The following is a 15904-nucleotide window of genomic DNA, read 5'->3' on the forward strand; positions in this document are numbered from 1 at the left end:
CCTGCGTGGCTCAGGTATGGTGGAGTTGATCTTGATCGGAAGGCGTTCCCTCTCCCTGCTTCGTGGGGTGATGAGTCAGACTCTGCAAAACGCATTGCCCTGGCTGGAAAGACGTTCTGTGGCTCCATCTACATCTAACAAAGGCGGAGCAGTGGCCTTTTGCTCTGTAGGACAAGGACAGTCCCCACAAAGGTGAAGGGCAGATTTTCTGGGGCCTGGGCTTCCTGGTGTGAGACTGGAGAGGCTCCTAGGAGTGGAAGAGAGTGGCTGTGGCTGGTCAGAGGTGACAGGAAGAGGTGTTGGTGCCGCTCACTCATGCCAGCAGGAAATTAGGACTATCCCATTGCCCCAGGGAGAATTCTTAATGTTCCCGGGGTAGAACATTTTAGCAAAGCCAGGCAGGGAGCAATTACCTACAACGTCAATCAGTCTATGAGTTAACTGAGTAGATCCAGCACGGACCAGTTTGTCCTTCATTTCTCTTGGCAAAGCGGGTCGGCTGGCTTTGGCTGGCTTTCCCCGGCCCACCAGAGAGGGCAGGTTGTCCTAGCAGGTCAGAGGAGGCGCTATGCTAAGCACAGACGTTCAGGCACTTGCTCAGATGGCGTGTCTCAAGTGTTCCTCTTTTCTTAGGAAAGAGAGTTCTCTGTCCACGGTTAGATAAGGGCGCCTTTCTGACCGGTCACAGGGTATTTGTTTCTGCCGCTGGATTTGTTGTTTCGGGGCGTGACTGACAGCTCCGGGGGGGAGAGGACAATCTAGCAGCATTTCAGCTTTTGCTGTCTCGCGGGAGCTTGGACGACGGAGAAGACCGATTCACTGCGTGCGTGCGCCGGGCTTATGTAAGCCGCAGGCGGCCGCGGAGTGGAGAAAGGAATGCGGCGAGGTGCGGGGGCAGGGAGAGCTGGCCGGGCAGGCGCCGCAGTGCAGGCTCGGCCGCAGAGCTGCGCGTGGAGGTGCCGCGGTGACTGAAACCCTGCAGTGCAGAGCCAGCAGCAGGGGCGGAGGAGGGAGCAGAGGAGCTTCTAGCGGCGGTGCTGGGGCGCAAAGCCCTAATTTGGCAATGCTCAGGGGGTAGGGCTGGGGATGGTGGGGAAAGCTGCCTTATTGGGGCTTGCTTGTGACAATAGGTGGGGGTGTGCAGTGTGGGAGGGAGCTGAGGAGGCAGAGGGGAGAGGCAAAGGCCAGCGGCCTTGGAGCTGCTTCATAGGCGGCAGGAATTAAAGCGGCAGGCTCCTGTAACTGATTAGCAGCAGGGTTTCTCCTATGGGCCTCTCCCCTAAATTCTGTCTTCCTTATAATTTCACCCCATCTTTGGCTCTCCGAAGCGAAGCCGCAGCGCACAGCTGCCCACCCAGCCCCTGGTAAGCAGCAGAAGCCTCTGCTGGAGTCGTCCCGCTGGGGATGCTCTACGTCTCAGCCGAGTAGGCGGCTGCATGGTGCACCAATCAGGTGGTTGCAATCCCACAATATTTATTTGAACTTATTCTGCACAAGGAACAAGGCTGGGCTTTTTCAGGGCATATTCCTGCCCTCTGGGTCTAGCAGGATAATGGTAAGAAATAGGACAATGGCCCAGATAAATAAGTAATACAGCCCAAGATGGTACCTGAAAACCTGGAGGGAGATGCAAAGGCTACATGTTTTTTTTGTAGATTCACATACCTAACACCTCTGTCCTTCCAGCTGATTTTCTGCTTTGGAGGAGCAAGATGGGGGTCATTTTGTCTGATCTCTGCCAATCTGATCGGGTTGTCCATAGGCCTAAAGCCAATCGTACATTTCAGCTTCTATCCAGTGTCCATATATTCATCTCTCTGTGCTCTGGGAGGGAAAGCTGGCTTTGAAAAGCAGATGGACCTGGGTAGAGGTCTTGGCACTGCCATTTACTTGCTTTGGGTTGTTGGGCAAGTAACTTCACTCGCTGTCAGTTTTCTCGTCTGTGAAATGGGACTTAAATAAAATGTGGTTAAGAGCACAGGCTCTGAAGTGACCCTGCCTGGGTGTGAATACAGAACCCAACACTTATTAGCTGTGTGATCGTGGCTAAGTTGCTAAACCTCCCAGTGGCTCAGTTTCTTCATCTGGAAAATGGGGATAATAACAGCACCTACATCATAGGGTTGCTGTGAGGATTAAATATGTTAAAATATGCAGAGAGCTTAAGACAGTGGCTAGCACAGAGTAAGTTTTTTATAATAATGATAATAACAATAATAATTTCATCTCAAGGTTGCCGTGAGGTATAAATTAAACAACGTTCTTAGAAGTACCTGGGAAATAAATACAAATACATGTGACTATCTCCTTCCTTTACTTATAAGGAGTTAGGAAATAACAGAAGAGCCCTCTGTGCTAACATTCTGCACCTCAGAATTAAATCTAATATGGGGAGATAACTTTTTCTTCTTTTGCCACTTTACCTTTAAGAAAATGGAAACTAAAGTTGATATAGGGAATGATTATTAATATGATGTAATAGCTCTCAACATTAAATTAAAAAGTCATGCTAAAGAGCAATTTTCAAAAAGGTAAAAATTATGACTCACATACAAATACAAAACGCATAAACTTCAAACGTTTTATTTAACCCCTTAATTAGGGAATGAGTAAGATGCTAACATCTGTTCAAAGGAGAATTTGAAGAACACACACACACAACCAGGAATGTAGAGATGAATTTGCTAGTGGATACAAAACCCGTTAATAGCCTATAGCGCGATGTTTGCAAAGTATAATATTTAGAGTCAACTTTTTTACAGGATGGAAATCAATCAGATCTCTACCAGAAAGATACATTTGCATTTTTATAGGAAAGAATCATTTGCTTTACTATCAGTTTTCTGAAACTTAACTTGCATTCCTACAGAGCTGTCAAATTGCCTAGTGAATGAAAACAGTTGAAGATGCACAGCCTATAGAATCAGATAGTTCCCAGAGTCTGCTAGCCTGTGCCCAGGTCTTCCCTGAAAGGACACCCAGTAGAGTCCCTGATGTTTAAAGATGAATCAAATGATAAAATACCTTTTAAGTTGGAAAGAGGGGAGGTTTATTTGTGAGAAGCATTGACACTTGTGAGTTCATTATATAAAATGAGGTGACTACATTTGTGATGCTACCTTAGCAAACCCCTTGGGTTCCCAGGATCAAGACCACCCTCCTTCAAATGTGAGACTGTTTAGTGTTGATAACTGATACCAGGATACCTGGTACCAGAGGCTGCTTTTTGCTATCAGGCTCATCAGAGAGATTCTATGGCCTGATGACTCCTCTTCCGGAGGTGCTGCAGGCTTGAACAAGAAGTCTTGCCTCAGGTCTCCCAGGGAGTGGGATAGGAACCCTGAAGTTGGGAAGGGTAGAGGAAGGGAGGGTCTAGGCCCATGGTGGTTTGATCAACACTAAGCCATTGGGCCGCAAAATAGGAGAGCTCCCTCCTCTGACTTCCTGGCTTCTCCAGCACTGTCTATCATAAGTCCGGGAACCATATTTATATTAACATATTTGTAATCGTGAGCCCTCCAGGACCAGTTCAACTGACTCCATCTTATCAACAGAGTAATTAAGAAATTGTCTTTTAGAAAAATTGCAAAGTCACCCAGCCAGAGCATGTGCAGAAAAAGGAAACTTGACCTGAAATGACTGTGGAACCAAGGATTCCCCTTCTCATGGAATCAAAGGGCCAGGACCTGAACAGAGCTTAAAAGTCACACTTTCATCAGAAGCAAGGGGTTTGTCATTCTGGAAGATCTAGTGTTAAAACTCCTTCCCCACCTTACCGTAAGTGTTTACAACCTCATCATACATGTTTATAACTTCATCCTGAATGTGCAGAACCTTACCGTAAATGCTTGAAGCCCACCCATCAAAACCTGTCTTGCCAGCGTTTCCATGTGCCTAACCTCTTTAATTTCACCCCAAATCCTTAATCAGAGAATCAGATCTGAGGGCACTTGCCTTCTGTTCCCCTGAAGATTAATCTTGCAGAATAGAGCTGATTTCTTTTCCCCAAAGCTGCCATAGTTAATTGTCTTTTTTTATATGCATTGGGCGAGAGAACCCCAATTTTGTGTGGTAACATATTCAGTCTCCATGAAGTGGGAGACTTTTTTCCAGCCACTTTGGACATACTCATGGGCTAGTAGAAATACCCAGAATTAGAAGGATTAAGACTCCTTGGAAAGTTTTTTCCAGGAACTCAATGCTGCGTTTGCCCTTAGTTCCTAGAAGGCAGTCAGCTGTGTTTCTCAAAGCCTGGTTTGGGAGCTCCCTAAATTACAGTCACTTTGAGTATGGTCTGCAAACTGCTGAGCATGAGAACATTTAAATAATCAAGGGGCCAATCTCTTCCCTGTCTCCATTTTTTGGAAGTGAGACCAGCCAGTTTCTTAGAGCACCACAGGGAGGAAGGTAAGTGAGAGAGAAATGGCAGAGTGAGTGGTTCTCAGTTGTGATGCTGGGTGATATGGTGCATCTCCCACAGTGTTCTCCGACTCCTCCTGAGCTCGGGGAATCAGGGAGAAGTGAAGGAAGACACTGTGGAATCAATCGAATATGATTTATTCATAGACAGGAATGAGATGGCTTTGCTTTCTCTTTTTCTTACTTGGGCAACATAATTAAGTCCAATTAATGGGACCTAATTGTAGGGGGAGTCTGTTTCCCGTTGTCTTTACCCAAAGATGGCCACCAAAGTGCAGACGAGCTCTATCTTACTGTAGGAGAGGAACACGGATTCTTGATAATGAAGGGGAAAATGGCAAATGGATGTTTATTGTGGCTTCTCTGTCTGCAGGTGGCCAACTGGGGTGGAGGTGGGGGACAGAGGGTAGAGGGCCAGAAGACACACTTTGTGTCTTGAGCTGACACTCGCCTGCATCGACTTGCCTGCTTTCTGCCAGGAGAGGCCAAGCGCTGTCCTCCAGCTCTCTTTCACGCTGCTGGAGGGGAGGCAGCACCGAGGGACCTGGTTGCCTCCTCCCTTCGTCCCAACCTGAACAAAGATGAGCAGCTGAGTGGCTTTCCTCAAAGTACGCTGGGCCACTGGGATTTTTAACCGGAAAGGGCTCGTGGGGTATTGCAATTTGGCAGCATTAGAGATCCACTCTCCTTCTGACCTCCAATCTAAGTAATTAGAGCTTTCTCATCTCACTAAACAGGGAACATCTAGGGCAGCGTGGGACAGAATTAGAACCAACCCACCAGGAGACCAGCACTCAGCCCGAGGAGGACAGCACCATGCTACGACCCAAAGATGGGAGAAGATGAATCAGATAGAGGCAGGCAGACACCTCCCCGATCTGCATTTGTTGTTGTTGTTGTTTTTTAAACAGAAAAATGACTCTCTCAACAAACCCCTCTAACAAACAAATGAGCCTAGGATGGGATTTCCAGCGCACCCCCTTCCCTGACAGGAATAATAAATTAATCCTAGGCTGCAGCAGCTGCCGGGGCATCACTCAGGGCTGTTTCCATTCAGTCCCAGGAGAGCCCCCGAAAGCCACTCCCCACCCCATGCCAGCGCTGCTAAATTTATCTCTTCCGGCATGTGCACAGTGTATTTTTAGTGCCTGAAAGTCAGAGTTCAGCATACAATTCATCAAGCCATCAGCCATCCTCCATCCAAGCGACACGTAGAGAAAAATCCTTCCAAAAGAGGCACTTGCTCTCCACCAGGGGTAAAAGCCATTCTAAGAGCAAGAATTCACTGGGCCAAAGGGGTTTTCTCCTGACTGGGATGATGTGAGGAGTGCCTGAGAGTGCCAGGCATGGAGCCAGGGAGCAGAGTGTGGCTCCAGAGAGCCAGAGGGCAGGGGCAAGGGGAGGCAAGAAAGCAGGGAAGGGTCAGCAGGCCCTGCTGCAATTATTCTGTTCCCACTGAAGTTGCCGGCAACTGGGTGTGGGTTTTAAGGCCCCAGCTTAGATGTCACTTCTTGTGGAAACTTGACTTGAGACCCCTCAAAGTGGATTAGGAGCCCCTCCACTGCACACTGTATTTCCTCTGCCACACTGCGCAGCAGCTACCTCCTGAAACTGGAATGTGCAAATAAATCACTTGGAATGTTGTTAAAATGCAGGTTCCATTTTGGTATATCTGGGACCTTAGATCTTGCCTTTCTAGTAAGCTCTCAGGGCAAGACTCTGGTAGTGCCACAGAGGGGCTGCTCTGGGACAGAGGCGATACCAGGCTGACCAGCCTATAGCAAATCCAGACATTGCCTCAGGGGCTGAGCTTGTGAGTTTATAGGTGAAGGCATTATAGGAGGGGTGTTGGTAAGGAGGAAAGTGCGGGTCTTCATCCCCGCTCCCCCATAACACCATGATTGCTGGCCAGTGGAGCTGTACCAGGTGAGAGAGAGATCCTAGTACGTGGGAAAGAAGGATTGCCCATGGACTGCAGTTCAGGCCTGGAGCTGTTTCCACTCTCGCACCTGGAGACCTCTCTTTCATCAGAACAAGCAATGCTGCGGGGGTAACTAAAGGCTGGGGCTGCTGTGGAGGGGCTTGGGTTTTCCTGCTCCTGAGGCGCAGCCCAAGAGATAGATGGTTAACGGTTCTCATAGGACAATCCATCGGGGAGGTGGGGGAGGTTTCAGGGTACCAGTAAACTGACAACAAAGAGTGGTGAAAGACGAAATACACCAGACAATTAAGGAGATGATTTAATTGAGACTATTGTAACAGGGAGAAATTCATGAATGAGCAATGTCTCAAGGTAAAGGAAGGAGACCCCGTGGTGGTACAGAGGCAAACAAATGACATCATGAGGACGGGTCTTATCTCAGAACATTCAGACTATTGGAGGGAAGGTGGGCCTTTGAAGTTAACAATTTTGGAAACCAAAAGACGTAGGAGATGTCTCAGAACTGAAAGGACCGGGGGAATTTCTTACCTTTGTTATTTTCCAGGAGCACAGGGCTCAGGTAAGTTCCGACCGTGTCAGAATATGAGGCGGTGACTGTTAGGTATGAAAGGGGGATTGCTGTGGGGCAAGAGCAGGCCTTGAGTGCTTCAGAGCTCAGATAAGCAAGAGGTCTCTGTGGACCAGTGTTACCTGGGAGCGTCGTATGGTGGAGTTAGCTTAAACTTGCTCTTAAGCTAATTGTTAAACGTACAGCAATATTGTGAGCTAGTTGTTAAACCATTGGTAGTTTCAAATTGGCCATGGTGGGAGTATTTACACCATGAAAATTGGCAAACACTATAAATCAGCGTTCCTCCTCCACTCACTCTTCAGGAGAGCTGGTTGTTACGCATCTATCGGAGTTCCACTGCCCAGAAGTCTCTGTAGAGGAGGCAGAACTTGAAATGGACCTTACAAGTTGGGAAAAGAAGCATCTTGTATTTCTCTTCCACAGGTCAGTGCTAAAAACAGAGACTTGCAATCCTTAAACTCCAAAACTAAGTACCCAGAGTTGAAATAGAAATGAATTAAGCATTGTTATAAGTAAGGATGTATGGTTTCAGCAAGAATTTTAATTTTCATTTTGAAATGGGACAGAAGAATTGTCTTAGGAAATTTGTGACAGTACTTGTGTGCCATTCTGTCATCCAGAGAGTTCTGTCCAGCAGACATTTTTTGAGCATCTTCAATCTGGTGATTCTATTATGAAATCTCAAATGTCCTCTGAATTGTCAAAACGAGATTACTGTATGTTCCTTGTTTGACTCTTGTATATTTTGTGGCTTTATGATTGTTTTTTAGAAGTGTGTACAATTACGTATATCTCCTTTTTAAGAAGAAAGTTGATGCTCTTTTCCCAACTTGAGAGAGAGAAAAGAATAAGAAGATTCAAAGGTTTCTGTGTCTAAGGACTGAATGGATGGTGTACCACTTGGCGAGACAGAGGATACAAGAGGATTTTGACCAAATGCGTTCAACATGTATCTGGTAAAGGGCATCTTGGGGCAAACTTGAGAACTTCTTATAATTCCTTATGCTTCCTAGTAACATCCTATATTTCAACAGCAACATGACTTCATCTGTCTTCATGATGGTTAATTATGGTTATAGGTTAATTATGTGTATGTCAAATAAAACATGACTAAGGAGGAACAGATGTAAATCTATGTACGAGTGAAAACCTCCACGCTTAGTCTTGTTCAGCTGAGCGATGAACTGACTGAGTCACCAGCATGCTTATCTGAATGCCACTCACTGCCATATGATCTCTTTTAATATTACTTGGGCATTCTTAAGCTTCCATTTTGTGATGAAAAAAGTTTAAATAATTATTTTACTGATCAATCTTTCAAAATAGCAATGGAAACAAATGGCATTATTGTTTTTAATCAAATGAACTCACTGGAACCCAGTTTTGAACTCTTGGGGTTTCACAAACCACCATTTTGGAAACACTGATATTCCTCGTTGTAATAAAGATCCGACATCAAATTGGAGTATGTGCACCAGAGCTATAATATTGAAAACTATGTTTTTAAAGGAAAATCCATCCAGATTTGAATTTTGTCTTAATTTAATTGGTAAGAATTTGATATTGATTTTAAAATATATTAGCTTATTTGACAAGTATGATCAATATTAGTGAAACTTTCAAATCATATGGATCACTTTGTTACTGGCTTCTATCCCTGCCACCTACAAGCTTATCTGCATAGAACCAATTCTTTTCTCCTTTTCTGTCTCATTAGAATGTATGTCCTACCTCCTGTTTGAAGCGTCTTTTTCAACCAAGCCTCCAACCATCTCCTTCCCTTCCACCTGGGGCTATTCACTGTCTCTCTCTACTGCTTCTTCACCTCTTCCTTTCTAGTCACTACGCTTAGCATGAAAGTAGGCTCACATCTATTCTATCTTATGGAAGAATTCCCACTCAAGCCTAACCCACCTGCATCTACTATCCTGGTTTTTTTTCCTTCTGTTTCAGCCACATTTCTCAAAATAGCAGTTTCTACTGGTTGTTCCCGTTTTATCACCTCTGATTAACTCTTGAACTCATATGGTTTCTGCCCATTACTTCCTTGAAACTACTCTTATCATGGTTATCTCCATATCACCAAACCTACAGGCTACTTGATCTATAGTGAAGAGCTTGTATTTTTCTCTCAGGTCAGAAGCTGTTGGAGAATTATGAACAGAGAAGTGACATAATATAACGTATGCTTCATCAAGGTCATGCTGAAAGATGCAAGTATGAAGGCAGGGAGAACAATTAGAATACCATTAGAATAGTATGTATGAGGTATAATGGTGGCTTGAGCTAATATGGTAGCAATGTAAGTGGTGAAAAATGGTCAGGTTCTGGGGATGTTTTAACTGTAGAGTTGAGAGGATTTGCAGGTGGAGTGGAGACTAAGTGTGAGAGAAAGATGGGAGTCAAAAGCAGTTCCAAGGTTTTGGCCTGAACAAATGGGAGAATACCCGTCAATTCTGTTCTTTCAAGTCGGGCTATCACACAGAAAAACTCAGTCCACCCTGCTGTCCCCCTGCCAATGGTAAGGATTTTGGATTTTACTCTGAGTGACATGAGAAGCATGGAAGCTTTGAGCAGAGGAGTGACACAACCTGACTTACATTTGAGAAGGTCACTCTGCTGATTAGAGAATAGACTGTAAGTGAACAAGGACGGGAAAAGAGATTAATCGGACAATTTTACAGTAATGCAGGAAAGAGATAATGGTGGATAGAACCGAGGTGGTAACAGTGAATGTAGTGAGATGTGGTCACGTTCTGGCTATAAATTGAGAGAGAAATTGGCGGGATTTGTTTATCTTAGGGAGAAGAGGAGTCAAAGATTACTCTAAGATTTTGGCCTGAGCAACGGGAGGAATGGAGTTATCATTTACTGAAATGGGAAAGACTACAGGAGAAGCAGGATTGGGGATAGGATGGGAAATTAAGAGTTTATTTTTTGTCATGATAAATTTGAAATGACTATTAAACATCCAAGTGCAGATATTAACTGGCAGTTGTATGTGTAAGGGTGATCTTCAGAGGGGATATTAGGTTAGAGATATAAAATAGGGAATTGTCAACATAGGCATAGTATTTAAATCTATGAAACTGGTGGAGATCACCAAGGGAGTGAGTGTAGATGTTGAAGATATCTGAAGGTAAGCCCCAGTCCTGTGCACACTTAGATGGCAGATATAAGTAGGAACCAACAAAGGAGACTGAGCGGGAGCAGCCAATGAAGTAGATAAAGAACCAAGAATGATGTTCCAGAAAAAAAAAGTATTTCAGGAAGAAAACTGTGATCCTCAGGGTCAAATTTTGCTGTTAGGTCAAGTAGGATGAAGTGTGAGAATTAACCCCTGGATTTGGCTATCTGTGTGTTGGTGTGTATGTGTAGGAGTGTGTGTGTTGGGGGAGTGGGAGAGGGGATTGAAGACCTTGACAAGAGCAGTTTTTAAGGCCTGTTGGGAAGGAATGATTGGAATGAGTCTAAGAGAGAATGAAAATATCTTCTCCCAATTGGTAGGTTGTCTTTTCATCTTGTTGATGGTTTCCTTTGCCATGCAGAAGCTTTTTAGTTTGATGTAGTCCCATTTGTTTATTTTTTCCTTTGTTTCCATTACCTAAAGAGACATATTCAAAAAGATACTGCTAAGACTGACATGAAAGAGTGTGGTGCCTATATATCTGATAAGGGATCCATATCCAAAATATAAAGAACTCATATAACTCAACAACAAAACAACAAACAACCCTATTAAAAAATGGACAGAGGATCTGAACAGACATTTTTCCAAAGAAGATATACAGATGGCCAGTAGGCATGTGAAAAGATGTTCAACATCACTAAATATTAGGGAGATGTAAATCAAAACCACAACGAGATACCTCATGCCCATCAGAGTGGCTATTATTAAAAAGACAAGAAATAACAAGTGTTGGAGAGGATGTGGAGAAAAGGGAATTCTTGTACACTGCTGATGGGAATGCAAACTGGGGCAGCCATTATGGAAAATGATATGGAGATTCCTCAAAAAATGAAAAATAGAACTATCATATCTAGCTATTTCACTTCTGCCTATTTATCCAAAGAATAAGGAAACGGTAATTCAAAAAGGTAAATGCACACCTATGTTCATTGCACCATTATTCACAATAGCCAATACTTGGAAGCAACCCAAGTGCCCATTGACAAATGAATGGATAAAGAAGAGATGGTATGTGTACACAATGGAATACTACTTACCCATAAAGAAGATGAAATCTTGCCATTAGTGACAACATGGATGGACCTTGAGGGTATTACACTAAACGAAATAAGTCAGATGGAGAAAGACAAATATTGTATGATTTCACTCTTATGTAGAAGATAAACAAACACAAAGATACAGAGAACAGACTGGTGAATACCAAGAGGGGTAGGGCAAAAAGGGTAAAAGGGCACCTGTGTACAAGGGTGGATGGCAACTAGACTTTTGGTGGTGAACATGATGCAGTCTATACAGAAGTCAAAATATAATGATTTACAAATTCACGTAATGTTATAAACCAATATGGCCTCAATAAAAAATAAAATGAAATAAAAAGAGAGAGTGCAAAGAGTGGAAGAGAAGACACTGTGTGTAGACTGCTCCTGATGACTCCTGGTATACAGAGGAGCAGAGAAATAGTGTAGTAGCTGAAGGCAGAAGTGGGATTGACAGATGGGTTTAAAATGAGATTTTAAAAAGTATGTTTGTATCCAGATAGGAAAATTCATTATGTAGGAAAGAGATGAAATATTGGAGCGAGCAAAGTCCTTGAGAAGGTGAAAGGGGGTGAGACCCAGAGTACCAGTAGAGGGGTTGACCCCAGCTAGGACCATGGATAGTGCATACATTGTAACAGGAGATAAGACGACTCTTATAGGTAGGAGCTGCTGGTAGATTGATAGGTGGAAGCATGTGCAGTCCTTTTCTAATTGTGTCTAATTTCTGTAGGAAATAGGAAGCCATGTCATCAGCTGAGAACGAGAGGCGTTGTTGGAGCTTTAAGGTGGGAGGAGAAGGGGTAAAATTCTTGTCTAGAGAAGAGGGAGATTGATTGGACTAAGGATGTGTAATGGGATGGAGGTTGCCACGAAGGGCCTCAGGGAGGTTAGTGGCTGTGCACTGCCGCCAGTTACATGGCTGTGTGTTTTCTCCAGCTAGACTGGAGGTTCGGGGAGGAAAAGGTGCACCACCAACTCCCTTCCTTTCCTCTCTTTTCTCTTGCAGCATGCAAACTCTTGAAGCTCTTGGCTGTTTTTTCCAACCACCGCGGTGAATTCCGGATGAGAGCTGGGGCTTGAAGAGAGACAGAGCTTTCTCTGGAATGTCTGTTCTTCCTGCCAGTCAGTGTTCATCTGGCAGGCCGGCCTTTGACTGCACTGGTATTTTAAGCATCTAAATGTGTTCTAAGCTGGCCCGGCAGCCATCCTATGCAATCCACGTCACTGCCCTTTACACCGGAGGGGACTTAGGGACCTTTGGAATGCTCAATCAGCAGAGCCTGCACTGAATTGCAGTGGAATCCATTTGCCCAGGGACAGTAAGAATAGACTGGATTCTGAGGTGGGCAGATCTAGAGCTTTTCTTAAAGGTGAGAGTGGTGTCAGGGAAGGAGGCAGTCAAAGAAGCAGTAAAGTTTGGATATGATTTAAATGAAATACGCTTGAGATAAAATGATCTCCCCACAAAAACAAAGCACAACTCCACAAATCAAAAGGGAAAGGAGGCTAGCCTAGAATCCAGCGATGTAGACATGTGTTGACGCGCCCATCTCTGCGAGCTAGGGAAAGAACAGTATTTACTCAGAGAGCAGTTCAGCATTAATACCCGTAAAACACTCAGAACGGTATCTGGCAGATAGTAAAGCTCAATATATATTAAACAACATAATAATACTGACAAATTATTCTTATTATTTTATCATTATGCCGTGGCTAGAGCTTACCTGCTTCTTGTTTCTGTGTCTTTTTCCATACCATGAAGAAAATTGTTTAAATATACGACAGAAATTAATAGATTGGTTAATGTAGTTCTTATACAAGGATGATATTGACAACCATGAAACACATCCCAAATGTGACGTGAAGGTAAGGTTGGGTAGTGGGAAGAGGTTTTGAGCCAGAGAGCCCTCAGGCAGCCTAGGCACTTGGCCAAGCTACTTAACTTCCAAGAACCTTACTTTTATGATTTGTGAAGTAGAGAAGATAATATCTACCCTTGAGATTGTTATCAGGGTTGAATAAATCAATGTATATAATGTAATGTGAATAGCGTTGGGTACACAGAATAACTCCGACAACGGTAGCTGTGATTATTAGGAACTTTGGTGGATTCCTTAAGTGGGAAAATTCTTATTTTTTCTTTCCATGTACAGAAATCTTCTTTACCTTTTCAGGACCAACTTGATGCCAACCTCCGTGAAAATCCCCTCCAGATTCTCTTGGTCAGATTTACTCTTTCCTTCCTCTGGACTCCTATTACATTTTGCGGATGCTTCTCTTTCTCAGTCTCCCTTCCCCCAACTCATCTTGAAAGTCTTTTTCCTTGCATGTCTGAGCTAGATTTAAGATTTTTTATGCATCTCTGGATCTCTTTGCTGTTTAGTAAAAAGGCTAGGATATAGTAGGCATCTAACAAATATTTATAGAATTGAGAGTTCTCTCTAATCCTCAAAGCCAGGAAACTGACTTACATTTAAAAGAGCCTCCCTCTCTTTTCCCAAATTACCCCTATCAGAATTTCTGCAACAACATATAGTAGTGACTAAATGTATAGTGTCTGATGTCAGCAGGTCTCTTTTGGAATCCTATTCCAGCAATTGATAGCATGTTGCCTGGTATATCACAGGTAGCTAATGTTATGCTATCTATCATTATTGTTATTGTCATTGTGGGTACCGTCATCATCATTAACAGAGACAATGTCCATCTTGCTTATAATGGATGTAGGGAAGAAGGACACATACATGATGCAACCAAAGCTCAGTATATGACTGATAGTTAAGAGCCCTCACTTCATGTGGAGCACGGATGGCACATCTGGTTCCAATCAAGAAATGATCACTCTCTTGGCACGACAGAAAGGAAACAAACTATTCTGAGGTCATTTCAACAGCTTCCTGCACCAGCTGGTCAAAGTAATTAGAACAGCTAAGTGCCCAGTAAAGCCAGGCATAGAATGGACTCCACTTCCGTGACAGGGATAAGGTAGCATATTATAAAAATACACGTAAAACTCTGAGGACAAGCATTAGTCATTGTATCTCCAGTGACTGAAAGAGACTCTGATTTGGTGTAGGACAGAGGCTGTGAAAGGGGAGGTTGACGAGAGGAGGATCTCAGTCACTTAAGCTACTGCCGGGCTCTTCTCTGCCGTAACCGGGCTCGTGTTATTAACATCCAAGAAGAGGGGAACTGAAGCTGTAACACACATGACAGTGTGGTGTAATGGAAAGAAAAGGAGATTCAAATCCTGGGTTTAACACTTACTAGCTCTGTGGCTTTTGCAATTTGCTTAATCTCAGTGAATTTCAGTTTCCTAAGGATGTTTGGGAGAATTAGAGACGATGTTACATACCCATGCTCACCACCTGGCAACTTCATTATTGAGGACTCTAATACTTGACACCTGATTTTTTTCAAATTAGGGAAGAATAATAAAAATTAGACAGTTATAAAAAAAATCAATTTCAGTGAAAATGTTCTGACTGCTGTGAGTTTTGGGCATGGGCCTCCTAAGACTCTTCTTGCCCTGGATCAGAACCTCAGCAGACAGTAAATTGGTTTCTTTCTGTTCTGGGTCCTCTTCTGTACCCCAATTTTCAGCTTAGAAAGTTCTTGAAATTGTTCTTAGGGGCACTGAGCTGAGGCATGGGGAAATATCAATGCTCACTTGTTCCTACTATGGAGAAAATTGCTCAAGGGCACATGTCCCACTGATGGTGAATTAGTGATGTCATCTTCCTACATGAAGAACATTATTAATATCACAGTGACTCACACTGTGTGACTCTCCAGGCACTTGCCAGAGGGGAAGGGTGGGGATAGATCTACAAAAATATGGAGGGAGGAGAAGAAGGATTGAGACTTAGATGAAATATTTTAAATGAGGAATTAGCACCCTCTTTAGCTTTGAGAGATGAGAAACACAGAAGTCACTGGTGGCCTAATGAAAGTTAGGAGAGAGAGGGAAGTTGGAGAGGGAGTTAGAAAAGGTGAAGGGAAGAGATCAATAAAGAAGGAAGGAACCAGAAAAGAGAAAGGGAAAAAGGAGGATGTAGGAAAAGAGTGTCATTATTTAGGATTGAAACTCAAGCTATGGGGACGACCAATAAAAGAAGGTTAAATTTGTAAAATACACTGAGAGGTCAAAGGGGTCCCAGAAAGAAGGTATTTATGAACATCTAAGTCAGTGGTTTTTGAGAATTTGGTGAAATCAATGGATAAAAAAGAGTATATAAATTCCAAATGTTGATACACTTTCGTGGAATTCCCAGTTTCCCTAAGGCTGCTCCATGGATCGCCCTCTTAGGAGATTCTGCTTTATGGATTCACATAGGTTATCGTGAGACAGTGACGGGTCTAGAGCTTCCTCAGGCAGGTCTGTGTGTCAAACAGGGTTTATGAATATTACTTTTTTGGTGTTTTCTCAGCTGCATGGATGTCACTTTTTCAAATCTAGTTATATTTATTTATTTAATCACTATATTGATTTCTTTTTTAAATTTCAGGAAGTGTTGGTGGATTTTTTTTTAAACGACTGTTAGTAAATGATCCAAGGGTTTTGGGCCAAACAAAAGAGGATCATGACCTCAAATAAAACCTACCATTTGGGTGTTAGGCTCTTTCAAACGGGAAGAAGGACGTCCATTGGGGTTTCCTTAAGTGACAGGGTTTGTTTTCAATATACGTATAGAATTAAGAAAAACATAAGTTGCATTTCATGGACCTCCTGAAGGAAAAGA

At 43.4% G+C, this 15904-nt stretch overlaps 1 long non-coding RNA gene across 5 annotated transcripts; it reads left to right on the forward strand.

Annotated features, from left to right (window-relative positions):
• The first annotated feature begins 735 nt into the window (after positions 1-735).
• On the forward strand, positions 736-12954 carry LOC106783139 (uncharacterized). Of its 5 annotated transcripts, XR_011438459.1 has the most exons (7): positions 897-1074; positions 3579-3777; positions 4899-5027; positions 5157-5276; positions 7235-7355; positions 7703-7888; positions 12169-12954. It is a non-coding gene; the product is annotated as an uncharacterized lncRNA (long non-coding RNA). The 5 variants fall into 5 exon arrangements; XR_011438456.1 differs by lacking the exons at positions 897-1074; positions 4899-5027 and adding an exon at positions 736-886; XR_011438458.1 differs by lacking the exons at positions 897-1074; positions 4899-5027 and adding an exon at positions 782-842.
• The last annotated feature ends 2950 nt before the right edge of the window (positions 12955-15904 follow it).

The sequence above is a fragment of the Equus caballus genome, chromosome 5 (assembly GCF_041296265.1).
Source record: "Equus caballus isolate H_3958 breed thoroughbred chromosome 5, TB-T2T, whole genome shotgun sequence".
Lineage (NCBI taxonomy): Eukaryota > Metazoa > Chordata > Mammalia > Perissodactyla > Equidae > Equus > Equus caballus.